This window comes from Crocuta crocuta, unplaced genomic scaffold, assembly GCF_008692635.1.
Source record: "Crocuta crocuta isolate KB4526 unplaced genomic scaffold, BGI_CrCroc_1.0 scaffold435, whole genome shotgun sequence".
Classification (NCBI taxonomy): domain Eukaryota; kingdom Metazoa; phylum Chordata; class Mammalia; order Carnivora; family Hyaenidae; genus Crocuta; species Crocuta crocuta.
This window is the reverse complement of record NW_027530980.1, coordinates 82,692-110,068: the sequence shown is the minus strand read 5'-3', so window position 1 is coordinate 110,068 and position 27,377 is coordinate 82,692. Positions and strand designations below refer to the sequence as shown.

Below are 27,377 nucleotides of genomic sequence, written 5' to 3'. Positions count from 1 at the left end.
TAATTCTTAGAAAAAATTTGTTGTAAACATAGACCCTGTTTATGTCTATGTAAACATAGACCATTTTAACAAAATTATTTGAGAGATATATGTATTATAAATACACATGAGATAATAATATATATGACATATAATTGTAGCTAACATGTAGTAACTATGTATATTTGAAACTATTGTATCTTAATTGTTTAATGAAACAGATGTCAATTTTTTCCTCTGACAGTTACATTTTAGAGAATTTCATGTTTTTTATGTTTCATCATGGATTATAAACTATGAAAAGATTATACAGAATGCTGATTTTATATCCTTGCAAAGGGCAGATATTTTTTTAAAAGGTGGTATTTTAATTATTTCTCTAAATTAATATCATGCACATGTGAAAAAGATTAGCCGAGGGAAACAAAATAACCCTGAAAACAAATGAAAGACAAGGATATGTGCAAATTCTGTGATGAATCATTAAGTGGAATTTGACTATTGATTTAACTGCAACACATTAGCTGAGGTAAACGTATTAATCATGAATTTACTGATGTCATGTACATTGGTCAGGATAGGCTAGCTATGTTATAACAAACAATAAGAAATGAATAGAATGTATTTCTCAGGCCCATACCTTCTCAATCTTCCAAGAGTTATCTTAGCATTTTATGCTGCTTCAGTCTAGGGAACACTTGCTTATAAATATTTCCTTACATGCTTTTATGGGCTGAATCTAGAAAATCAAAGATGAAGAATCAGATGCTTCTACCCAGAAGTAGAGCTATTATTTTGGTTTGTATTTATTGTCAGGAACAAGCAATAGCTTTATTTTAAGGGAGAAGGCAAGTTCCTGGCCAGGAAGAGGAAGGGAACTAGAATAATGGATTAGCTGAAAAACTTCACCATGCTATGCTTTAGCAATTATGGTTACATACTTAATTTTGTTGGAGATAGAATAGTTACATGAGGAATACAATTTTTTAAGTAAAATTTTTGGCCCGGGTGGGTGATTAAAATCATGAACAATATCATATAAGTTATTCAAAGTAAAGATCTCTTGAAAGCTTCACATGTTCAAAACACAGAGCCTAAAGCTGCATTAAAAAATGTGTAAGAAATTTTTTCCTGAAGATTCCATGTTGATTTATGAAGGCATTAATTTGTCATTTAGTTCTTAAAATGGACTATTAATAATCCTTGACATTCAAAAGATAAGTGTCTTTTTCTTTTTTACATTAAAATAAACCTATGGCATTTTCAAAACTCAGATATATGTTATAGCTAGGAAAAGCACTTTCCAGGATTTTCTTAGGAAATCATACTTTGGAGTAAAGTTAAGTCAGTACTTTAAGAATACTTCCTTTTTAGAAAAGTCAATCAAAAGTGTAATCCAAATGACTTAATATTATTACAGCCCTGAACCTATTGCAAAATGGCCTGATTTAATTAAGTGATAAAAGGAGGATTTAGCATTGCTCCTGAAAAAATCTACTATTTTGAAATAATTTATCATTACTACATATTAATTGAAAATCATTTTTACTTGTGACATAAAACTATGCACTTGAGTCAAATTTAAAAATATATATAATCAGGTGAACTGGCATTAATTTGCAATGTGAGCCATGATTGTTTCATATTCATGTTAGAGAAAGTTGTCTATGGTATAAAAGCCAACTGATATGCATGAAGAATATATTAAAGCCAGTTGTCAAATTAACCTTTGCTTCTTTATAATAGAGCAAAACATCACTGATTGGGTGAGGGGGAAGCCAGCTCCTACTTTTTCTAAGTTCCTTGAAAGCTCTTATTGACATTGATAATGCTCTTTTTCTATTACATTTTGAATTTTTATGCATGAAATAGTTTCTAGTGTTGTGTGGACTACAAAATGTCTACTTAAGAAAAAATAGTGGCAACTTAGCTGTCCAGAGCTGTTTTCTGATACACTGTCAATGCAAAATGAATGAACATTTTGGAATTTCTAAAAGAGGCAAAAGACAAAAAGAGAAAAGAAAAGGAAGAGAGTTGGAAGATAGCTGCCCAGGATACATACTGTACACAAAGAAGAGAATGTTCTGGAGAAGGAATGTTTAATTCAGGCTTATGTATGTTTTTCATTACATGAGGAGTTACAAATCATCATGATGATGGACAGTTCAGAAAAATACAAACTTTGTCTTATGCTTTTAGTATGTTCAAAGTTGCAGGCTTTGGAGATAAGGAAATGGAACTTTGGGAGATTTTTACTCCCATCTTTAGTTTGAAACTTTTTTTTAGGTTATTTGCCAATGAAGCAGATGTACGGTTTGTGCTCAGGGCAGAAATAGAGCCCACACTCTCAAGTTGGGTGAAGTCTTTCTGACCTTGATAAAAGGATAGCTTACTTGGGAGCCCAGGAACAGGGCCCACAACATTAAAAGTTGAAAGTTTCCTTTATCAATATAAATCCAAAATTTTATAGACCTTGTAGTACTCAAATGCCTTAAGACTAATCAACAAAATTGTATTCTACACATTTTTCATTGCCTATACCAAATGGTAAATTTTTAAAAATGTTACAATAAAAGAAGAAAAAGAAGAAAAGAAGAAAAGAATAGTGGGAAAGATGAAGAGAAGAAGTTACTGTGGAAATGGAATTTATCATTTAGCAAAGATGTGAACTTTTTTTCTGTGTTCTATGGGTCAGGAAAATGATCTATACAATTTTTTTTTAAGTTTTTAATGTTTGTTTTTTAAAGAGAGAGAGAGACAGAGAATGAGCAGAGGAGGGGCAGAGAGAAAAAAGAAGACACAGAATCCGAAGCAGGCTCCAGGCTCTGAGCTGTCAGCACAGAGCCTGACGTGGTGCTCAGACTCACCAATGGTAAGACCATGACCTGAGCCAAAGTTGGATGCTTAACCGACTGAGTCACCCAGGAGCTCCTACACAAATTTTAATTAGATCTTAGAAATTAATTATATTGTTTAGTATATTAATTCTAAAGTCCATTGAAATTGAAATTTTAATATATACTTCACTATTAAGCATTTTAAAACATGCATTCAGGATTAAAACTTTGCCTGTAATTTTTTGGTATGGAATGATTACTAATTTTCTTCTGTAGATCATGTAACACATTTTCCTCTTTCCTATGTATATTCTCCAAGTGAGTGATTTGGGTTGTTTCAAAGTATCAATTTCTAAACCATTGTATTGAAAGTGGTGAAGTTAGTAGATGTTATAATAAATGGAGAATCAGGTAAAGAAATGAATTATTAATATTATGAAAATTTCTGACAGGTAGTAAAGGCCCTAAGGTTATAAAGATCAACGTGCACTATGGACATCCTTCAGATGTCAAAATCTTATTCATTCTGGAAGCATAAAAATGGGAAAATGTGCATTAACGGATAGAAAATTCTTTGTTCACATAAAGTTTCTAGTTAAGTTTCTTTTAGTTAAAGGAGTAAAATGTAGACAATGTAATCTATATTGTCACATATTTTTTCATTTATGTGATATTTTAAATATTTATACTTTATATTTTCCTCCATTTAAAATATATATTCTTATTTCAAAGCATTTTATGTTATCAGGTTTAAAAAAATCATAAATATCCCTCACCTTCTTAAAATTTCTAAATCTGTGCTTTTACAACGCTAGAATGAATTCATTCGATAGGATAATCTTAAATAGTTGACATATTTGTAGAAAAATTCCAAATTAAAAACAGCATTAGAAACATTGCTACATTAGAAACACTGTTGATTTTTCATTATGGCAGATTTATTAGTAAAATTTGGGATTTCACATAACTTACTAAAAAGTGATCTAATTTGCAAAGCAATTAAAAAAAGAATTTAGAGGTTTTTATTAACTGATTATCTTGAGTCTCTCTGTTATCTTAAATATGATCTTATTTAGCCCTTTCAGTAAGTCCATGTGTTACTACAATCCCCACTTAACTCACCTAACAACAACTATACAAACCATCTACTATTGTCATTGTATTTGCTATTATCTCATTTAGTCCTCACAACATCCAAGTGTGAGGATTGATATCCATTGCCCCATCATTTGATTAATTGACTTCAGTTTGCATCTTATCAAAGATGAGAGCAGAGAGGCACAAAGAGATGATTTAACTCATCTGATGTCAAACAGCTAGTTAATGGCCATATATACTTGAGGCTTTGCTGAGAATAGTATTCTTTTGTGAATAATATTCTCTTCAACCCTTAAATAACCCCTACAGGTTTTTTTTAATGTTTATTTATTTTTAAGATAGAGACAGAGACAGAGAACAAATTGGGGAGGGGCAGAAAGAGAGGGAAACAGAATCCGAAGCAAGCTCCAGGCTTCAAGCTGTCAGCACAGAGCCCCATGCGGGGCTCAAACTCACGAACCCGCAAGATCATGACCTGAGTCAAATTAGGATGCTCAACTGACTGAGCCACCTAGGCGCCCCACTCCTACAGTTTTAAAAAGCATTTATCCCAATCTTGTTCTTTCTTGTATCCCTCTCTCTTTCCCTTCTTTCCTTTCTTCTATGAAAATGTGTTTCTCCTACAAATAACAGTTGAGTTTGATTTTAGCACTACTGAGTTGCCTTAATGACATTGAATACTTACACACATTTAGAATAAAGGGTTAATAAACACAAATCTTCTGAGTTCTGCTCACAGTCTCAGAATATAAATGTCTAAGAAAAACTTTTGATGTTTGTCAATAATTATTCCCTTCTGAGTGAGGGAGAAACAATATAATTTAAGGTAATTTAAAGTATTAGTTTGGCTTTATAAACTGAATACCATGAACAAACAAATGAAAGAACGATTTTAATATATCCTTATCCATGACATAGATATTTTAAAATATCATGCTCTTTATTGTCTTTACACTACTCATACAAAAACATATTTACCTTCTAAAATTATATTCATAAGTAATTATATTCATAAGCAATTATGAATATAATTTACAAACAAGAACCTAACTATGCTGTTCTGGTTTCTGCTGAGAAGTTAGTCCTTAGAACGTAACGGTGGCATTCTAGTGAGGGCGGCTATGCCTGGGCTTTTTCCACAGTAAGCAGTAATCAGTATTTCTGAGCAGCTGCTGTGATTTCAGACTCTCTGATAAAGGTTTCAGTATTTTCAGACTCTGTCCTGATCGAGTCAAGATATCAAGTTTTGTCAAACTGCTGAGATATTTAGAAACTCAGCAATCGGATTCACTAAATAATCCTTTACAATAGCGACAAGACTCCTGAGACACTTTCCTTTTTCAATAGGTTTAGGTGAATCATCTGATTGAGCTTGACCTCTTGTCTTCCTGTACCAGCTAAGACAGATTCCTAATTTAAAAATACCTGGGGAGTAAAATCGGTAGCATCTGGAAGGGAAGGCTTTGTAGCATCTGGAGTGATGAGAGCTTTTGATCCCCATTTCCCTGTAGGTCTCTGACTTTGCAATTACATTTGAAGGACTTTACTATTGAATAATAGTTCCAGTCAAGGTGATATAATCAGAGGCAAACAGACACACACACACACACATGCACACAGATGCACACACACAAATTCTAAATGGAGACTGCTTTTCCTTGTTATTTTTCTACAAAAAAATAAATGTTATTCTTGGCTTACATGGTTATATTCAGCTTATTTATGGTGAGTCAGCCTTGACTCTTAGTAGGAAGTTCACAAATAATCCTTCTCTGATATGTAACACTTGAAAAGGGGGAAACATATCATTATCTAACATATATAGCTAAAATACTTTCTGTTAACATCACCAAGCATGGAACGTGGCCATTCTTTCAATTCCTCCAATTGACTGCATTCATTTCACAATCAGAAAAACAGTTGCTGTAAATTAATGTCATGTTTTCACTGAAAAGTAGCCAAGCACAACGATAAAACAGGGAAAGACAATGGGAACTGCACAGTGTGCCTCAGGGATGGCTTTACTGAGGAGGAGGCGTATGAAACAAGACTTGATAAGGATGAAGTAATCAACCATGCATGTCTGGGAAAGAAAGCATTGAGACAAAGGGAAGAACAAAGCCCAAAGACTTGAAGCAGGAGTGTGCCTGACATGTTTGAGATATGTGGAGTCTAGTGTTACTAAGCAGACTAAGCAAGAGGAAGAGTAGGAGGCATAGAGAGAGGGGAGAAACAAAAAGCAGTGATGCTCCAGGATCCTGCCAGGAGTCTGGCTTTTACTGTGAGAAGATGTGAAGCAGAGGAGGGACATGATCTCACCTACTTTTGAACAGGATCACTCTGACTGTTCTATAGAAAATAGACTGAAAGGATGTAATGGTAAAAAAAAGATAGTTTAGGAGGTGATCACAGTGACTAAAGCCAAAGATGCTGGACACTTGGCCCAAAGTGGAGTAGCAATTGAGGCATTGGTGGGAGCTGGCTTGTTGAGAGAATATGGCATTAGCTGTGATAGGATATGATGACCGGCAGAATGTCGGGATACATCCAACAAACAGCCACAGCTATAAAGGATGATTCAAAGGTTTTAGCCAGAAAAACTGGAAAAATGAAGTTTCCTTTTATAACAGATAGTCTTGGGTTATCCTTAAAATACTTCATCTGTGAGGATAGAAACAACACCAAGGAAACTTGTGCTCAAAATTATTTTCTTTCACAAGCCTGCAATGGTCTCTAAAACTTTAGCTACACTTGAGAGTGAGGGATTTTCTCCAAAGGTCTTATCTTAAAATAGAAATGTTTCTTCTGTAAGGGATTAATTCTATAACCAGAAAACAGCGCCCATTTAACAAATGGAATAAACTGTCAAATTAGTGAGCTGTTATCCATTCAGATTCTGAGGATTTAGACTATAGAAAAATGCACAGAGGATACAATAAAAGGTATAGAATTGATATTAGGAAAGCTTTATGCAGTATTAAAAGGTAGTAAATCCTGAGGCTAGGGTGAAGGTGTTCAAGGCAATTAGAATAGTGGATGAACTGTATAAGATGCATTTTACCTACATCAGTAATTTCCTTTAACTGTTACACTCCAATCTTTGTTAATTAAAGACTGAAGGTAAAATAAATGACAAAGTAGAAGCTTGTACTTCTTTCCCAAAGTGGATGTCATTCTTTGCATGTCAGGTTATTCTTTCATAGGATATTGTTGGCCATTTAAATGGCATAATATGGTGAGAAAGGTGGTTTTATGGGTGGACACATCAGATTCAAACCTTATCTTGCCACTATAAGAATTCTAAATAGCTAAGAGAATTTTGTTAGTATTTCCATGTGATAAAATAGAAAATATAAAACAGTGTACTTTAGCAATATTCAGTGATACAGTCGCATACCTAATGTTTATATATTTATTCCTATTAAGCCTCTTTTTAAAAATCTCTTGAATTCTTCAAAACTGAATATAACTAACCATCACATTTGTTTTTTTTGTTTGGTGGGATTTTTTTTCAAGTTTATTTATTTACTTTGAAAGAGAGAGTGAGTGGAAGAGGGGCATAGAGGGAGACAGAGAGAATCCCAATGTGGGGCTTGAACTCACAAACCTTGAGATCGTGACCTGAGCTAAAACCAAAAGTTGAACGCTTAACCAACTGAGCCACCCAGGTGCCCCTGACCATCACATCTGAATCATTTTCTACACACGGCATTTATTGTGGTTTCCTTCAAGTGTATTACATTTTCGTGAGGCATGTTTTTATATAAGAATACTTGGGTTATTATTGGATTCTGTACTTTAACATTTTATTTTATTTGTTATATTTATGATTTTACTACAGCTACTATTGATTTAACTATGCATAAGCATCTCCATTGGCATTGAAGAAATTAGCCCTTTTGGGAAAATTTTACAACTGGTAGTAAATATTACACTTTTGTGTACATGGAAACTCAATACATAAATGCATTTTTTCCTAACAAAGAACCAAAGATTGACTGTCTTGGCAAAATGTAAAATCTAATTCCTCTAGGTTGTCTTTTGCAGCTTTTCTTAAGGTGTTCTTTCAAAGAAACATGCTTTAGATGAACTTTTCTATTCCAATTTATTGTTTTGCCCAATGAAAATTAAGTTCAACACATATTTTTGAATTGCTAATATACACAAAGCATGAGTTTAGGTATCATGTAACCTTTTCTTAAGGATGTTATTTAATCAAAGGTGTCCATGGTATGAGTAGCACAGATTAGGTGATTACAATGTCATATTTCTCTTGGATCCAAGAAGGACAGAAAATAGCAGTCATGGTATCCCCACCAAACTCTCCACCTTACAAACCCACAGACTGAATGAATACAGGATTTTATGGGAGAAGACTTCACCCTGTTATATACAGATCCAGCCCTGTTCTCTGACACAGTAATGTTCCATAGCAACGTTAAATAATTAAATAATCAGGTCTCATTACTGCCTTGGGATCTTCAACTAGTAACTAACCGTTTCTCAGCTTTCATTTATTCAGATATGAAAAAGAGAAATTAAAAGACATCCAGGCAATAGAACAGGTGATATATGAATATTAAAGGGTTATTTTCCCCAAGTCAGTTTTCTCATTTCAGATGAAAATGTTAGAAAAAAATAATTCATTTTTTGAAATGTTTATTTATTTATTTTTGAGAGAGAGAGTGACAGAGTACATAAGAGCAGGGGAGGAGCAGAGAGAGGGACGGAGAACCCCAAGCAGGCTCCACACTCTCAGCACAGAGCCTCACACAGGGCTTGAATCACAAACCGTGAGATTATGACCTGAGCCAAAATCAAGAGTCAGATGCTCAACCAACTGAGCTACCTAGCACCCCAGAAAAAAAGAATTTAGAAATAAGTTTTAGAACATTCACATCCAAGACTACCTAGCACAAGCTATATTCTTTGCCACTCTGGATTGACCACATGCTCATCTCTGAGGTTTCTTGGAGCATTACAAACCTTTGGACCAATACTGTGGAATATATTAAATAAAAATAAATAATGTTCTGTAACCGTAGGTCCATGAGATATTTGGGGTACTTCTATAGTACCACTCTGTCAGCATTAATTAGTAACAGTGACTGGATTGTTTATTTGAGCCTAGTTTTGGTAAAGCCTGAGGGGTTTTGACAGATTAGGCTGGTCACATAACTGGAATGTGCTTATATAAACAGCTTACAAAAGAGATCCCGCCCAAGCACAGACTTTAGACTTCCTGGTACTGAAGGGCATCCACACCTGCCGACAGTGGTTCATGACGTGCAAACCTGTTCGACGCAGCAGTGCTAAAGATGAACAAGTCTGTGCCTGAGATCTCAGGACATCTTTTCCAGTGCCAACCTTCTCCTACTGCCAGTGTCCTGAATCCTTTGCTTGTATAGGAAAGTTATTCCATGAGTGTGAATATTTTTGTGTATAGTGAGTTATTTTAGAGTAATTAATGCATACTTCATGCAAAAACCGAGGCAGGTAAATCTAGGCAGACATAAAAGTGGAATCCAAGTCAGAAGTGTAGTGGAAGCCAACATTTTTTGATGATCATAAGATATGGTCGTAGGTTTTAAAGGCCTGTGATGAGGAATTTAAATGCCTTGTGTATGAGGGTGAGGGGTCTAGGATATCGAAAAGCTGAAAAGCCCTGGGATAAAATTTCTTATAACACCTGCAATCATGAAGCTTTGCTTTTCCAGGAAATTAGAGCTAATAGAATTTATTACATGTTCCTGGAGAAGTGGCAAGAAGGATTGATGCACGGACCATTCCTATGGATAGAAAAACAGTTATTTACCAGACACTGAAACTGTTGTCCTCCATCTGTATTAACATCAGTTTAAGGCTGGCTTTTCTTTATAGTCTCAGGAGATGACTTACAAAATCCAGTAACTGCATATTTCCTTTTCTATCTCCAAAAGAGAGGGAAAAGACAATGTAGGGATGCTCTTCTAGAAAAGTGAAAAAAAAAAAACTTATCTAGACACATCGAGGCTGTGAATTGGGTCACATCCCCACCCCCTAGAACAATTACTGTGACTGTAGAATGAGAAGGCACAGATTTGGGTTAGTTTCTTCCAAAGCACATAGGATGCATAAGTGGAGATTTATAAAGCAAATGAGGATGATCAAAGTAGAGGGAAGGCAACTAACTACATGTTCTATTTCAGCAGGAAGTTAAACAACTAAGCTTTAAAACAATCAGCAACTTTACCAGAGGCCTCAGAAAATGTTTCTTAAGATTCTCCTTTACAAGAGAAGTGCTTTTTACATTTTTGGCTGAAAGGTATAAGGAACATATTTTACATTGCAGCTCAGTATGTGTGAATGTATGTATGTGTGTGTTTGTGTGTGTACGTGTGTGTACATACATATATATATGTATATACATATAATCTGTGTATCTATCTAAATATTTATAACAAATTAAAGCATCAGGAAAAACACCCTTATTTAAATGTATGAGTTTTATTTTCTATTCTATTGTATTCATTTTTATAATTCTGGTTTTACCCAGAAATTGATATAATCATATACTAATGGATCTTCCCCCGGCAGTTTGAAAAAAAATATGCATTAGAATGCTGATATAAATATAAATATCAAGGATTCCTCATCTTAAAATTAGTTCCAAATTTCAATTTCTATGAGAAATAATATAACTGGCCTGAAGTCATGGCTATGACTCTGGGAACCCATCCCAGGCCAGTGTACTGGCTATTCACAGAAGGAGGAAATATATGAGCCAGCAGCTATTCCTAGAATTTTATGTTACAATATCATGTTCCCACAGGGAATAATTATTTAGTAGCCTGTAAGACACTTTCATTCTATTCCAACATCCCCTTAACTGACATTGAGCACCACAACTAGTTATAGTTATTCTTTTTGACAGAATATCCTTCTATTTCTTAAACATGCTGCACTAAATTGAATAAGAAAGTTAGTTGAGCGATTTCTCAATTTATTTGGTGTGTGATTCGTGTGTGTGTGTGTGTGTGTGTGTAAGAACGAGAAAGGGGTAGAGGGAGAGAAAGGGTGTGTGTGTGTTTGTGTGTGTCTGTGTGTGCCTGCTTGTCTGTCTCTCACTGAGTTGGATAGGAATTAATCTTTTTGATCACCAAGTTCGACAGCAGAACTTGACATGTGTTATTCTATTTAATCCTCTCATGGTAACCTGGTGAGGTTGGCATTATTATCTCTAATTTTACAGATCAGTACACAAGGCACAGAGTTTAAGGGGAACACCACAGATCACATACCTGGTTAGTGATGAAGCTATGACAGGAATCCAATTCCAAAAGTTGTATTATTTTACTGTACCTCTTGGGGGGGGGGGGTGCTACTCAAATCCATGTAATAGTTCAGTGACTTGATTCAGGAGGGAATTCATGGGGTTTGTGTCTTAATCCAGTGTACAAACTCTGGCAAATGCAATGAAATAGACATTGGAAATCATCCAGTGTGTTTGAAGTACAGAAACGGTATGTTTTGTTTTAATGAAGGAAATAGGCAATATTGTTAGTGTTTTTATGTTATTGCTTGTGTTTATTTTTTTTTATGTGTGTGGTTTTTTTTGTTTTGATTTGAAATCAAAGGTCTTCTGTAGGTAGTTTTATTCTGTGAATAGTGTAACATAGAAACAAAGGAAGGAGAAACACTTAGAATGTTGCTATCTTTTTGTTTACAGTAGTACACTTTTAAATATTAAAGGAGACATAGGCTTTGAGTAAAACATAGTCAGTAAGAATTAGATCTCCTTCCTGTGTAGTTATGCAAGTAGTCAAGATAACCAATTCACACCAATCTTACTTTCCATGTTTTGCTCCTATATATGCTGAAGCCTGTTTCTATGACCAGTAATTCAAAGCTTTTAATTAAAAAAAACATTATTTTAGTTCAAGGGCAAGATATGTCAGTAGAACTGATCATCTCCCTATTTTTCAACAAAATGATGAAACTCTAAGGTTGATTCAAGCTCTGGCACTCTTATTAAAAAGCCCTTGACAAAGGTACCAAGTTTTGGACTAATCCTATCCTTGAGGAGTGATTTAAGAATCTTGGTTTAGAGTTATTGGCTTGCTATTTTTAGAACTTTCCTTCTCATGTATCTTTATTGATTCAAAGTGTCATTAAATTTCTGGAGCTGTAAAGAAATTGTCTTCTCACAACTCAAGGATTTTCTACTGCAGACAAAATCTTGAATAGTTCAGTTTTTCATTTTATGGAACTGAGGGAAATTGCTCAAGTGAAGTTTAAAGTGCTGAGTTAAGAAATAGCCTTGAAGTTTTACTAAGTAGACACAATATTTATAGTTGACAGTATTTTTGGAGCTTCTGGGGAAATATTTGTTTTCAAATCCACTTATCTAAGAATTAGTTATACAGCAGGGTGAGAGGAATGCTTTGTTTGTGCATGCTAACCGAACTTAAAGTAAAACTATAAATATTTCAGTAAAGAAAAAACTGAAATAAATATCAGAACAACATAATCTAGAAAACACCACTCCTCCATTATAAATCTGTTCTTTTAAATACATGATCCAGTGTGAGGTTGAATTTCTGTAACAATTAGTTTAGCACGGACTTCTACTTGGAAAATGTACACTTACCACACTGGAGCAAACGGGTGACCCCTGGTGCATCCAAGGTGGTTATCAACCTGTACGTGCCACGGAGAACAATGGTTAGAGTGGAAATCCTGACTGAACAAGGGAAGCATTAGACAGTGACGGGACACAAAGAACTCTAACATAAACGTAAAAACTGGCATGATATTATTATCACCAGCAGTGAAAGAGAAAAAGGTGCTGTAGATTCTAAGGTTGGTGACAGCAGATAGGTGAGAAAAGAGAAGAGTAAATTCGTGAGCAGCATAGATGGAAAGTAGTGTGAGTGTGTTCTCTAAGTTTTTTGTACTTAATCCATGGCTTAATTCTAGGAAGAATGAAAAATAGACAACGGAGGGTATGTGTTAAAGTCACATAAGTGAGATGTAACCAACCCCCATTAAAAAATAAAGTTATTGCTTAGTGAATTCATTTCTAATTCACATAAAGACGGACTTATAGGGGCGCCCGGGTGGCTTGGTCGGTTAAGCGTCCGACTTTCGCTTAGGTCATGATCTCACGGTTCGTGGGTTCGGGCCCCGCGTCGGGCTCTGTGCTGACTGCCGGCTCGGAGCCTGGAGCCTGTTTCAGTCTGTGACTCCCTCTCTCTCTGACCCTCCCCTGCTCACGCTGTCTCTCTCTCTCTCTCTCCTAGAAATAAATAAAACATTAAAAAAAAAATTAAAAAAAAAAAGACGGACTTATAAACCTAATTCAAGAATTCCTGAATTCATGTGTCACATCAAACGTCGTGCCTTACGATCTCAAACCCTGAATTATATTTTAAAGGAAACTGACACCTCTTAGAGGAATGGGTAGGTAGCAAGAGTATTATGAAGCAGTTAGATTTATGAATAGAAAAAAAAAGAATAACAATACGAAGTAAACTAAGTAGTTTTGAACATTCAAATATAATCACTCTGAGGAAAATACACCACTTTCTGGGATAGTCTGGAATGAAAATTAAGTGTCCCTGTCTTGGAAAGATGTATCTATTCATGGCATCCTGCCCCGAGTCTGGTGGTGGAGGAGTAATGTATTCTGACCCTCCAACAGTACTGTTCCTTCCAATCTCAGGGCCCTGTCGAATCATGACAGTTCTGCCACTTCAGAAGAGAGATGGTTCTTAAAGAATGACCACAGCTTACAGGAATTTAATTAATGGGTAACTACAAGTGCAACTTCTGGTCCAGCTGCAGCTTCTTTCCTGGAGAAATCGAGGCAACTTCTGACATCCAGGGCTAGTGGTCTAGTGAATGATTTTCCTCTACCCGAATAGAAAACCCAACACCTTATGTCTACATCAATCAGGCTCTCATAAAATAACAGGAGACTCCAGTGGAAAGAACTGCAAGGCTTGGGTACTTTTTAAAAAGTCTTCAAGGAAACTCAAAGCAAAAGGAGAAAGAGAAAACAAAGATAGCAGAGGCAATTTTAGCCGCTGACATCTATAGTAGTGCAGACTGTAAACAGTCTAACTGCCAACCAAATAAATATAAAACCTCACATTAAAGCCTACTTCCTTTTAGCCAGTACATTATGTTCAGCTTTCTACAAAAAAATTACAAGAGAGTTAAAGGCATATAACAGTCTGAAGAAATAAAGCAAGCATCAGAACCAGACTCAGGTATGGCACAGGACTTTGGGGTGATTAGACAGGGAATTTAAAATAATGTGTTTAGTAATGTGCTAAGGACTCTAACAGAAAAAGATGGCAATGTGCAAGAATAAATGGGTAATATAAGCAGAGAAATAACTCTCAAAAGAATCAAAAGAAAGCCTAGGAATCAAAAACACTGTAATTGTGTAAGATAAGTCAATAAAAACTTCCCAAACTGAAAAGCAAAGAAAAAACTGGAGAAAAACATGAGACAATATATAGGAACTCTGGGACAATTACAATAGCTGTAACAAAATGGAAATACGGGAAAAAGAGGCAATAAAAGAAGAGGGAATATTTGAGGTTAGAAGGGCTGAGAATTTTCTGAAATTAATGATAAACATAAAACCATCGATGCACAACAACCATAAAACATCAAGAAGGATAAATACAAACAAATCAACACGTAGAAATATCATATTCAAACTGCAGAAAAATGAAGGCAAAGAGAAAATTTTGAAAGCAAGCAGAGGAAAAAACCTATAGTTCTATTAGTTCTCTCTTTCTTGGTTTGAGTTTGAGTAGTGATGACTTTGTAATATTCACTCTTTTATACTCATCAAGATGGCACATTTCACGTATTTTTCTATATACATATTATTCTTCCACATGACAGTTTATCAAAATAAATTGCAGGTGTGTTTTACTATAGAATCACATGTTCATAGCACTATTTGTGCTTTTAATATTATTATAACTCTGTAGTCCACATGGATATAATTACAATGTGATAATTATTTGGAAAATAATGTATACTAACCTCACAATTACCACTTTGATTCATGGATTTAGAATATTCCTTAGAATTGGGGAGGCTGGGTGGCTCAGTAGTTTAAGCTCCGGCTCTTGATTTCCACTCAGGTCATGATCTCACTGTTTGTGGGATCGAGCTCTGTGTTGTCCTCTGCACTGACAGCGTGGAGCCTGCTTGGGACTCTCTCTCTCCCTCCTCTGCTCATACACACACACACGCACACACACACTCTCTCTCTCTCTCTCTGTCTCTCTGTCTCTCTCTCTCTTTCTCAAATAAATAAAGAAAAAGAAAACTCCTTAGAATATATTAAACCACAATCGGATCCATTATTAGTTGTACTTTTCCTATAATTCCTGATGAGGGTCTATTCCATCTGAGTTTGGATACTTCCCCATTATGTTCCTCTTACTACTCTTTTGTAACAGGTATGATGCTATTTACCAAGAATATAAAATGTGATTGATTTGCAGTCTATTCTACAATAGCATGTGGGAGAAAAACAATGACATTTTAATAACATGACTTTGAAATATAAATAAAGCACATGTAAGTCACAGAATATCACATCTGATAAATATGTCACAGAAGATATAGCTGAATAATTTTGATGACGGTTGGCATATAGGACAATAGGATGGGTATCAAAATGATGACAGTCATTTTCAGCTTGTAAAGTAATATACAATTTGAAAACTGCAGAGTCGAAGGGAATATAGTGGGGAAAAGTCCCCAAAAAAGCATGGCAGTTTCTATAAAAGTAGTTATTTATTGCCAAGATGTATTTCATATGGGAAAAATTATGTAATATAACTTGGAGCCAGTGGAGAAGTGTAAATGTCCAGGTAAATAGTTTTATGACAAAACAGTTCTAATTACTAGAATATTTTTATAAATCTGGAAAATGCTTTTTATTATTTCTTGCCTAATTCCCAGGTCATTATCCCTAGTAGAATTTTCAAAAGATTATGTTATTGGATAGCTTGTCTTCATCATGACCTTAGTGAAAGCATTCAGCCTTTCATCATTAAGGATTATGCAACCTGTGGGTTTTTTAGAGGTTCTTTATCAGATTAAGGATGTTTCATTTTCCTAGTTATGTCAAGTCATTTTATCATCATAAGGGGTTGGTAAGTTTTGTTAAATTATTATATTCTGTGTCTTTTGAAATAATCATGTGGTTTTTGTACTTTATTATATTACTATGATGCATTACATTCATTGATTTTCAGATGTTAATCTAACTTTACAATTGGTCATGGCATATAAGTTTTTGTATGTGGGTGGGTTTTGTTTGCTAGTGTTTTGTTAAGGAACTTTGTGTCTATATTCATAAAAGAACAGATAGTAGAATACAGTAGCCTGTAGCAATCAGTTTAATTCAAAATTATTCTGTGGTCCCATGTGCATCTATTGCCTTCTGATTTACTTTGTTCCTAAAGGCACTTTAGATTGATGATAGATAATAGATAGATAAATAAATAGAAAAATAGATAGATAGATGGATTTCTTATAAATGTTTCAACAAAATAATTTTTAAAATTCATTATATTGAGAGTTCCTGCGAAAATTAGATTTTCATCATGAGAATGTGTTAATTTTTGTATTTTGTATTTGATACTTACAAATAATACACTGTAATTATTAACGAAACCCCAATTGTGATTAATCAATTTTTCAAATATGTAAAATGGTAAATCTATATCATACACTTAAACAGCAACATTGTCTTTGATATGATTCACATAGAAAGATTTTAATTATCAATTGGGTATTACTGCAAATAAGAATTATATCAAAAACATGCAAAGCTCTTATTCTTGCTAAACAAGGATATAAATATTTAAATTTGACTGATGTTTTGAGAAATTCCACTCAGCCAGAAGTCAGATGAGATTTAAAAATAGTTTTAATACATTTTACATACGTTACTTTCAGAAAATATAATCAGTTGTGCTGAATGATTTATGTTTCAATACTCAAATATATTGGGGCACCTGGGTGGCTCAGTTGGTTAAGCATCTGACTTTGACTCAGGTCATGATCTTGCGGTTTGTGAGCTTGAGCCCCACTTTGGGCTCTGTGCTGACAGCTCAGAGCCTAAAGCCTGCTTCGGATTCTTTGTCTTCCCCTCTCTCTGCCCCTCCCATGCTCATGCTCTGTCTCTCTGTCTTTCAATATTAAATAAACACTAAAAAAAAAAAAAGCCAGTAGTCAAATACATTGATCACAAGTACACATTTGTATCTATCTTGCTGCAAAATAGTAATTCAGTGAGAAATGCTCTACAATTGCCACAAGGTTTATTTTTCTCTTTGAAAAAAAATCGTATCAATTTGGTATAATGTTTTACATCAATATTTTAAATTAACAATTTCAACAACACAAATCAAATACGATGATATACAGTTACTTTGATTGGAGTTCATTTTTCATAGACACCCCTGGCATATCACTGACTTCATTCTTGCTCTTATTTTCCACCTTGTTTCCTAATATTCATTCAAATAGCAGTCTAATTTGCTGCATAAATGCACATTTCTGTAATTCTGATCTTTTTTCTAGATTCTACTTCCAATTTACTTATGGCTTGTAATTTATTATGATGTCTTACAGTAGGGTAAGAATTGGAATCAGAAAACAGACAGTTTTTGTTACTATAACTGACTATTTGTATAAACCTGAGTGTGTTATGCAACCATCAAATCTCAGTTTACTCACCCACAAAATAGGAAAGATCATAGTTTTCATTTGATCATGTCATGAGACTAAATGTGAGAATAGATTTAAAAATCTAGCATAGAATGAATTTCACAACAGATAGTCTTTAAATGGCTATGACTTTTCTTATAAGAGGTAATATAGTTGGTTATTTAAAATATGTAGTTTAGATTCAGCAATAACAGAGTTCAAATCCAAGCTACTATGCATATTTGGTAGTTTTTTTTATCCCCTAGAACTTCATCTGTAAGACTGTGTTAATTATAAGTGATAGGATAAAAAGTAGAATAATGAATTGGAAAATTTTACCAGAATACCTGAAAAATAGTAAATTTTAATAATTCTTCACTTTCCCAAACCTTCCCCCACTTTGCTTTCAGAATAATCTTTTTTTAATTATACATATATATAGGTGTGACCAAATCATTCTTAATAAAACTCCACTAATATGATAAATAACCAGTATTAAGAATTTATTTCTAGAATCATCTCATGTTAATGCCTCCTCTCTTCATGCTAGCACCTCCATGCTTCCCTTGTCGTTACTCCCTATGTAACAGGTTTTTATTCAGCATTCTTTTTACATGTCTTACTCTCTACCTGAATGGTTTTTATGTTAATCTACCTGGAGAACATCTACTTCTCTAAGATATTTTTTTTTCAAATATCACTTACTCTGTATGGTCTTATTTGTCCATTTCTGATAAATATATTAATCTTTCCTCCGGAGTGTTGAGTAATTCCTTGTATGTCTCTTTATAGCAACTTACACTACATTTGTGATTTATGTCACCGTTTTTAATTCTTCTGCTAAACTAATGCCAAAGCCATTATAAGGCTTTTGATTTGTTTGCCTTTATACTACAAGGGCATATCAGAGTGTCTCACAGATGGTAGGTTCTCATTTGTTGTGTTGAATTAAATAGCGGTGGGTTATATAGCTGACATCTAGCCAATTAGCAATTTTTCATTCATTCATTCATTCATTCATTTGAACAATCTATTATTCATCAAATATTTATAGAATTCCTATTATATGCCTATTCTAGACTTACTATTGGGAACAGTAAATTGAGTAAGATTTATTCCTCAAGTAGCTTAAGGTCAATAGTACAAGGAAACAGGCATGTATCCTTGTGTGACTAAAATTTAATATTGGTAGAAGGTAAGTCTGGAAAGCAATCAAAGTTGAAACATGGTATTAGAAAAAATACCATCAAGTGAGGAAACTAAAATTGGGAGTTTGTTCTATTCTTTCCAGGACAATGTTTAAAGAGGCAAATAAAAAAGTGAAGTGAGTTATTCAGGCAGGATTTTTATGGCTTACTTAAAATGAACAGGACTTGAAGAGACTTATAAGTTTTTTCTATTTAATGTTTTTTTTCAAACATGTGATAGAACAGAAGAGACTTCCAACATAGGAGAAGTGATGACGGCGTGAAACAACTTCTGGAGGGAAACAGAGCATAAGTGCTTGGAGATAGCCCAAAGAGACCTTCTTTCTGCAATATTGAAACAATGGCACACAGAAGTGCCAGAATGGATAATGAGGATGGTGTTTGAATCTGGAGTGGTAAGTGGAGGGGCTTCGGGCCTTCTAGTATAGCCTTCTATATGAAGGGGAAGTACATGACCTTAGTTTGTATGCCTTCATTCTCTTCTTCTCTTCAGAGACAATCCAAGGAAAAGTTCATAATGAGTAACTTGCACCCTTACAGATTCTCTGAAAAGGCTCTGGTTGGGTTATCTATGGTCAAGATACTAGCCCCTACATTATGAATGGCACCCTTGAGCATTATGCAGGATATAAACATCATCTGTACAACTGTATGTGACAGACAGTTTGTCCAATAAGTTCTCAGTGCAGCTTCTAGTCATGTGTATTACATACTCTCTCCTCTTTCACTTCTGTTTTTAATTTTAAATTTCCTTTTGTGTTGTATTCAGCAATACTTGCCTGTCCTTTACTTTTCCATCCCATTAACTGTGCTTGAGCTTAGGTTATTTTCAAAATTTTTTTTAAGTTTATTCAGTTTTGAAATAGAGACAGAGCTTGAGCAGGGTAAGGTCAGAGAGAGGAGGAGACACAGAATCAGAACCAGTTTCCAGGCTCTGTGCTGACAGCTCAGAGCCTGACACAGGGCTCAAACTAAACGGAACTGCGAGATCATGACCTGAGCTGAAGTTGGAAGCTTAACCAACTGAGCCATCCACATGCCCCAAGTTTAGGTTATTTTTTTAAAAAAACATAATTATTTACATAATATCTTAAATTAATAACTTTAAAAAGATTGCTCAAATGTCATCTTCCTAGATAGGCCTTCAATTAACACATTATAAGAAATTGTTCTCTGCATCTCATTTCCACACACATATCACCTTCACTTTCTACTATCTGTTATTATCTGATATCACTAGTTTATTTTATATCTACTTTATTAAGATATAAGCTCCATGATGGTGACTATTTGTCTCTTACAAAAGAGACTGCAGAAAGCTCCCTTATCCTTCTGCTATGTGAGATTATCACTAGAAGATGGGAAGACAGCTAGCTGTCTCTAAACTAGGTATGGAGCCTTCACCAGACTTTGAATGTGTCAATGCCTTGACCTTGGACTTCCCAGACTCCAGACCTGTGAGAAATAAGTATCTGTTGCTAATAAGCCACCCACTATATGGCATTTTGCTATAGCTGTCTGAAATGGACTAAGAGAACCATTTTGGCCAATAATTCAAATCTAATAATAATTTATACAATGTGGTAGGGAAAATAATGCAATTTAAATAAAGAAGGTATTTCAAACTATGTTATCTGTAATTGTAAATATGTAGAAAAAAATCCAAATTTCCAAAAATAGAGAACAAACTCAGAGGATCACAGTATACCTACTTTGGCTTGGAATTGCATACATTAACATTGAAATTAATAGACTACATGGAAACATGGAAAATGTACATACACATTACTATGAAGCAAAAGAAGTACATAAAATTTTATAACCTATGATAACAACTCTATGAGAAGGGAAAAATTGGACAGAATAACCATTCACCCTGCTACAGTAATTCTGTTAGTATAGTGCTTTTATGAGTGGTTTTGTTTGTATGTTTGATTGCTTCCATATTTTATATCATATAATAATATTTTATGCTGAAAAAAATTATTATTTTTTGACATTTAAAAAGCCCTAAGAAAATTAAGATTAGGAAGTATTTCTTTTTTATTTAAATATTTATTCCTAGTGTTCTATCATTTAAATTATTCCATAAATCATCTCTTAAAAACATATAATGGAGTAATTCTTCCCTTTTCTGTCTGGAACTTTATCACATCACAACTCTGGATTAATGATTTTGTTTTAAAATAACTTTATTGGTTTATGCATTTGATCAATCTATCCCTGGCACTATAAGTGCACTAGAAAGGAGCCCAGGGAGCATTCTTAAGCTGATATATAGTATTCAGACTCAACAATTTGCAAGCCCAGCAAGTTAAACTACCAAAGAAAAATTAATAAATGTAGGAGTTGAGTTATTTTCTGTTTTTTCATATTACCCTTGCCAGTTTAAAATAGAATTGCCATTCTAGAAATAAATTTTGCTTACTTTTACCTGAATAATTCAAAGAATGATGGACAGAAGAAGATATTTTTGTTAATCAAATATCCCAATTTTTCAAAGTGCTGTTAATCTTCCATAATTTTCCCATACAATATACACTTGCACTTCCTAGTAAAGGTAACCCATAGTATTTTCCACTTGTGTTTCTACTGAGCTATTTTCAAATGACAGTGGCATATAGCATCTTATTACTTTGGCAAATACTTTTAATAATGCTCCAATTAATTCACAGAAATATTAGTTTTATTTTTACTTTTACTTTTATTTTTACCATAAATGCTAATATTTATTTCAAATGGTTGCTAGGTCAAAGAAATATGTCATGTTTAATCAATGAAATTTAATGGATGGAGCCATCTTGAAATATATATATACACACACGTATATAAATTTAAAACAAAATAAATACATACACACACAAACATACACACACATACACTTGAAATTTGATGGAAAACACATATATATATATATATTCTCTCAGGTAGTTTTTTCCATTAAATTACATACATATGATTTATATTTTTCTGCTTTTTCATGCATTTGATATGAATATATGTGTGTATTCTATCAAACATATATATTGAAAGTATACTGACTATGTGTCCCTTGGATTTCAACATTAGTATACTGCCATGTGATGACATCTTTAAGCCAGAAAGTAGCTTATAATTGAAATAATTGAAGATACGTAACATAATATATAACTAATTATTTTATTTAAACCCTTGTCAATTTCATGATCACTAAACACCTTTATTTTTACTGTGAGATATACACGTGTGTGTGTGTGTGTGTGTGTGTATACATAACAGAGAATGAATGCAGGTAGGTGTAGTCACTGAAGAGAGCAATCTGAATGAATGCAGGTAGGTGTAGTCAATGAAGAGAGCAATCTGGAAATATTTGTGTGTGTGTGCGTGGACTCTAGTAACCCTACTTTCGAATAGTGTTCTGGAGAAATATGTACATAGATTCATATATATATATATATATATATATGCAGAGATATTTGTAGCGGTTGTTTATGGTGGTAGAGTGTAGTTGGCAATGTGGGCTTCTGCCCTGTAGTACCATGTAGTTGTTTGAATCATGAAATTGAATGCACACTCAACACCACAGATATAATTTAAAATACAGTGAAGACACACAGATTGGTAACCATACTTAGTGTAGTGACCATTCTGTTATTTACATAAATGTTGAACCACTATGTAGTGAATTTGAAAGTAATACAAAATTGTATGCCAGTATTCTTCAATAAACAAATAAAACAAACAAGAAAAACTCTACAAAGCTGAATGAAAAAGAAAAATATATATACTGAATGAGATATACAGATCGATATCATCGATTGTGATTTAAAATGAATCTGAACAAAACAACCCAAAGGGAAGGATGCCTATTAGGGCAGTGAAAAATTAGTAGGAAATGGCACGTAAATAAATGATATAGAAAATATAAGAATCCTTGTCTCTTGTAATTGAATTGAAGGTGTAATTAACTAAAACCCTCTCTGTCAAAGGCCTTGATGGAATCCTACGTTAACTCATGAATTCAACCAGATTCAACAGAGGAAAGCAATACTGCGTTACAGTGTCTTCAATAAATTACATAACTAATTTTAATTTTGGTTATTCCTTATCTGTGAAGAAATTCTCCAGTACAAGTTTCTAAAGAAAGCATTTTCAAAGCATGCTTTGACTGAGATGGGGACTTTGAACTGCAATCCTCCAAACTCTGATGGGATTTTTCCCTGGGTATAAAGAACCAGATGAGATTTCAGGTTCTCTTTTTGGTTGGTTCCCTGTCCCAACCACCACAGATACCACCTTAATTAGTTTAACAAAGGTGCTTGCCCAAACTGTGTGGGGAAAGTAGAATGCCTAATTATATGCAATTTTCCTTCAAAGACACCTGCAGGGCTATGTTTTCTTAAAACTGTGTCTGGGGAGAGACCCACTTTGGCCTGCTGAGTAGACTTGGTAACAGTGGTAGCAGTTAAGGTTGGCTTGCTTAAAAAATCATATGAGGGACCAAATCATCTTCATGTACATACAGCAGAATACCAGTGAGTATCCTCAGGAAAATAAAAACCTCTTTAAGAGAATAATTGAAAAGGAAGACAGTTGGTTTTATAGGTTTGCCATAATTGGAAAGGAGAATAGTGAACATTGTCTGTATATGGTGGTCTGTTAAAATATATCTATTAAAAAACAACAACAGTGCATTATTGTTCTTTGAGATACCTAATATCAAGTTTAATCAATACAATAACATCTAGAAATGTTGAGAGACAAGATTTCAGTTTCTTCTTTTTTATTTTTTTAATTTATTTTTTTAATGTTATTTATTTTTGAGACAGAGAGCAGGGGAGGGACATAGAAAGAGAGAGACACAGAATCTGAAGCAGGCTCCAGGCTCTGAGCTGTCAGCACGGAGCCCGACACGTGGCTCAAACCAATGAACTGTGAAACCATGACCTGAGAAGAAGTCGGTCACTTAACTGACTTAGCCAGTCAGGCACCCCTCAGTTTCTAACTTCTTAGTCATGATTACCTCTTGCTGTTTCCAGAGTAAAACAAGTGAATCTGAAGTTGTTCTTTCCAGACCTACCACTCTGGATCTAAATCACATCACTGTATTACAATTTTTTCCATTAATTCAAATACCTAAACCATTTTGGTATTTATAATTCCCCCCCTCTCTGGCATCCCCATATTGGTTAGGAGAGGAAAAAAACAACAATATCTGTGTTCCAGGACTAGATTAAATCTCAGAATACACTTTAAAAGAATTTTTTTAGAAAGTGCTTGAGTAAGAAGAGATGCAGCTACAATGTAATCACAGCAGAACCTCTTAATCCATTTTATTCAGGTAGATAAGGTTATTCAATTTTTCACAATATTTTAACTTGTGCCAAATTTGCCCATACAATTTGGAAGCTACATCTAAGAGACTCTGAGCACATTGCCAGGCTGGGACCTATTTGTCACCTGGGAAGATGATATTTAGTTTCTACTCAGCAGGGAAAATAACAACAGCAATAACAGCAAACCCATGCTGCTAATCTCTAAGCACACTTTATCCAGGATTACAGTTTACCAGTCAGAAAATTGTTGAAACACCTCAGAGGGCAACATAATCTTCCCCAGTGCATGCCCCAGGAAAGAAGTGCCTGAGACCTCTGGCCTCTCCTCAGCAACTGGAAGGCTTTGAAAATTTATTTATATTTATAAATATTTTTATGTAGAGAACACTAACTAATCCTATCACTAAGAAGGAGCATGGGAGATACTCTGTTAATTTTGTTTCCTACCTCAGTTCTCCTGTAACACGTAAAGAATGACTAAGTGGTGAAATACAAAGATAGAAGGTACGGAAAGAAAGAACAGAAGACAGCTGCCCTAAATTCCACTTTTGTTTTTATAAAATATGTTAAAATACAAGTTAAAATCAATACATCTCTTTGTATTAAAAAAAAAAAAAAACAACAATAACTTTCTGAAGCCGCTTCAAAGACAAGGTCTGTGTCCTATCCATTCCTAGAGTTTGTCCTCTCCTGATGTCAACTCAGTCTCTCTACTCATAAAAACACAGCAGGATAGCTATTAAAATGAAAAAACAATTAATGTACATTTATTTTTCGACAAATAAGAGAGAGCAAGCAGGGAGGGGTAGAGAGAGAGGAAAACTAAGGATCAGACAGGCTCTGTGCTGACAGCAGAGAGCCCAACAAAGGGCTCGAATTGATGAACCGTGAGATCTGGACTTAAGTCAAAGGTGGATGCTCAACTGACTGAGCCACCCAGGCACCCCTAAAATTAAAACTTTTAAATAAATGAGGGAAGATACAATCGGAGATCTGGAAAAATATTTCCTTCTTTGCTTCCACATACATACTTGACTGGAAGCATTTTTTTTTTCCCCTGAATCCACTTCCTATAATATTCCATATCTCTTTGAATTCTACCACTACCTAGCCAGTCACTTTCAAAAGAATCCTAGGATTTAAAAAAAAATAAAATATATCTCCTCAACATGCCTTCTCTATCCCAATCCTCCTAAAATGTAACTCATTCTGTTCTCATGTGCATGAGTCACTGCAGCCATCTAACAACCACCCTGCAGTTTTGCTGCGTTTCAATGCATGTTCCATACCACTCCTAAACTGATCCTTCTAAAGCAAATATCAGATCAGTTCTCTCTCTATTACAAATTAATTAACTGTATCATTTTGCCTACAGCACAAAGTCTAAATCACTTATTGTGCTATTTTTAGCTTTCTGGAAAACTCCATTCATATTGGCTTAAATAGTATAGGAATTATTAACTCACATACTTGGAAGGTAGAACAGTCTTCAGGGTTTGCTCATTCCAGGGAATCAATAATGTAGCAAAGGCATAATTTCTTCTCATTTGTCCTATCTGCCTGTGTTAGTTTCAAATTTATTTAATGCATGTTCTATTTATGAACTTAAAATGGCTTCAAATAGACGGTAGGTTACACAAATCTCATCCATATTTGAGAAAAAGGAAATGTGATTTTTAATCATGAAAAATGCCCTAACTTCCTCTAGATTTGGCAGATTGGGGCAAGTACTTAACCCTGAAGCAATCACTTTGGTCAGGGGGAATGAGATTTTTTTTTTGTTTGATTGGCTCAGGTCAGTGAAACTGTCCCTGGCCCCTGGAATGAGAAGAGCAGCTAACTAATAAAGGAGAGATGCAGTGAATGGTGGAGAAATTACCACAATATTTTCCACATGCTAACATGACAAGAATGTCCTGTTTCCCTCCCTTTGTTCATTTACACATTAAACACGTAACATGGTATGATCGATTATATTTTCCAAACATGTTTGACATGGTATATTCCATTCCATGTGTTGATCTTATGAAGTCTTCCCTTTGAACCTGGGCAGTCCTTTGTGACCTAACCAATGGAATGTGGTGAAAGTGAGGTTAAGTGACAAGTGAGGCTAGCTCTTAAAAATGCCATAAACATCTGACTTGTTCTCTGGGGAAGCTGACCCCTGGAACCAAGTCATTAAAACATGAGGAAACCCATATGAAAAAAACCTCATGTCGATTTTTGTTTTGTTTGTTTCTTCAGCTCCTGTCTCAGTCAATATGCAGCATCAACCAAATTTCACCTGGGGAAGGAATAATTCAATGTCTCCAGCCCTAGCAACTATCTGAATATGAACTCATTGCAGACCCCTAAAGAATACTGCCTGGTTAAAACTGGCAACCTCCAGAAGTGTGAGATGTAATACAATGACAATTATTATCTTAGGCCACTAAGTACTTGCAAACAATAGACAACCAGAACACATTGATACTAACACATCTTTCAAGAGTCACGTCAAATTATACTTCTGTAAAACGTTATTTTTCAATACTCTTTTTCTCTCATCCTCCATTATTTTACTTTCTTTATGCTTCTAGAGCATTATAAAGAAAAAATTTAAATGTTATCCTGACTTCAAATTATAGTTTGTATATCTATCTCTTCTATAAGACTGCACCCTTGAGGAATGGGTTATGTCAGATGAATGTTTTATACTGTGGAGAGGACAAGGTATAAAATACTTTTTCCATCAAAACCCACTGAATTAGTCAACCAACCAACCGGTCAATCAATCAACATTTAACTCAGAATTAATATAAATATTTGGTTTATCTTCACTTCTTTGGGTTATACATTTCTTTGTCTACAGCATGAGAATGTGATTTCAATCTTTCCATTACCAAGAATATATAAGCTTTTATAAATATATGGTACGTTTACCATTTACACTATAAAGTTCATATTGAAATTTAGAACTCATTTTCAGGGAATTGAAACCATTCCTAATTGGCACAGTGTATTCTGAAATGAAATGGATAACATCATTATTATTGCCTTTATTCTTATCTAGTTGCTTTGTTTAAAAACAAAGTAACAACAAAAACCAAAATTTATGTTTACATGAGGGTTTGAATTTTATTCTCCTCTCTATGTATCTGGAATTGCTACTGACATAAAAGTTTTACATGAGATAGGGTAGAAAACTTCCCTCAAGACTGTGTAGATTC

At 34.4% G+C, this 27,377-nt stretch overlaps 1 long non-coding RNA gene across 1 annotated transcript in view; it reads left to right on the top strand.

Annotated features, from left to right (window-relative positions):
• Nucleotides 1–26,714, top strand: part of LOC144236529 (uncharacterized) — a 231,149-nt gene extending 204,435 nt beyond the window's left edge. The window contains exons 4-5 of the long non-coding RNA XR_013336592.1: nt 19,074–19,248; nt 26,413–26,714. This is a non-coding gene — a long non-coding RNA (uncharacterized LOC144236529). The remainder of the gene's footprint in view (nt 1–19,073; nt 19,249–26,412) is intronic.
• Nucleotides 26,715–27,377: the final 663 nt, after the last annotated feature.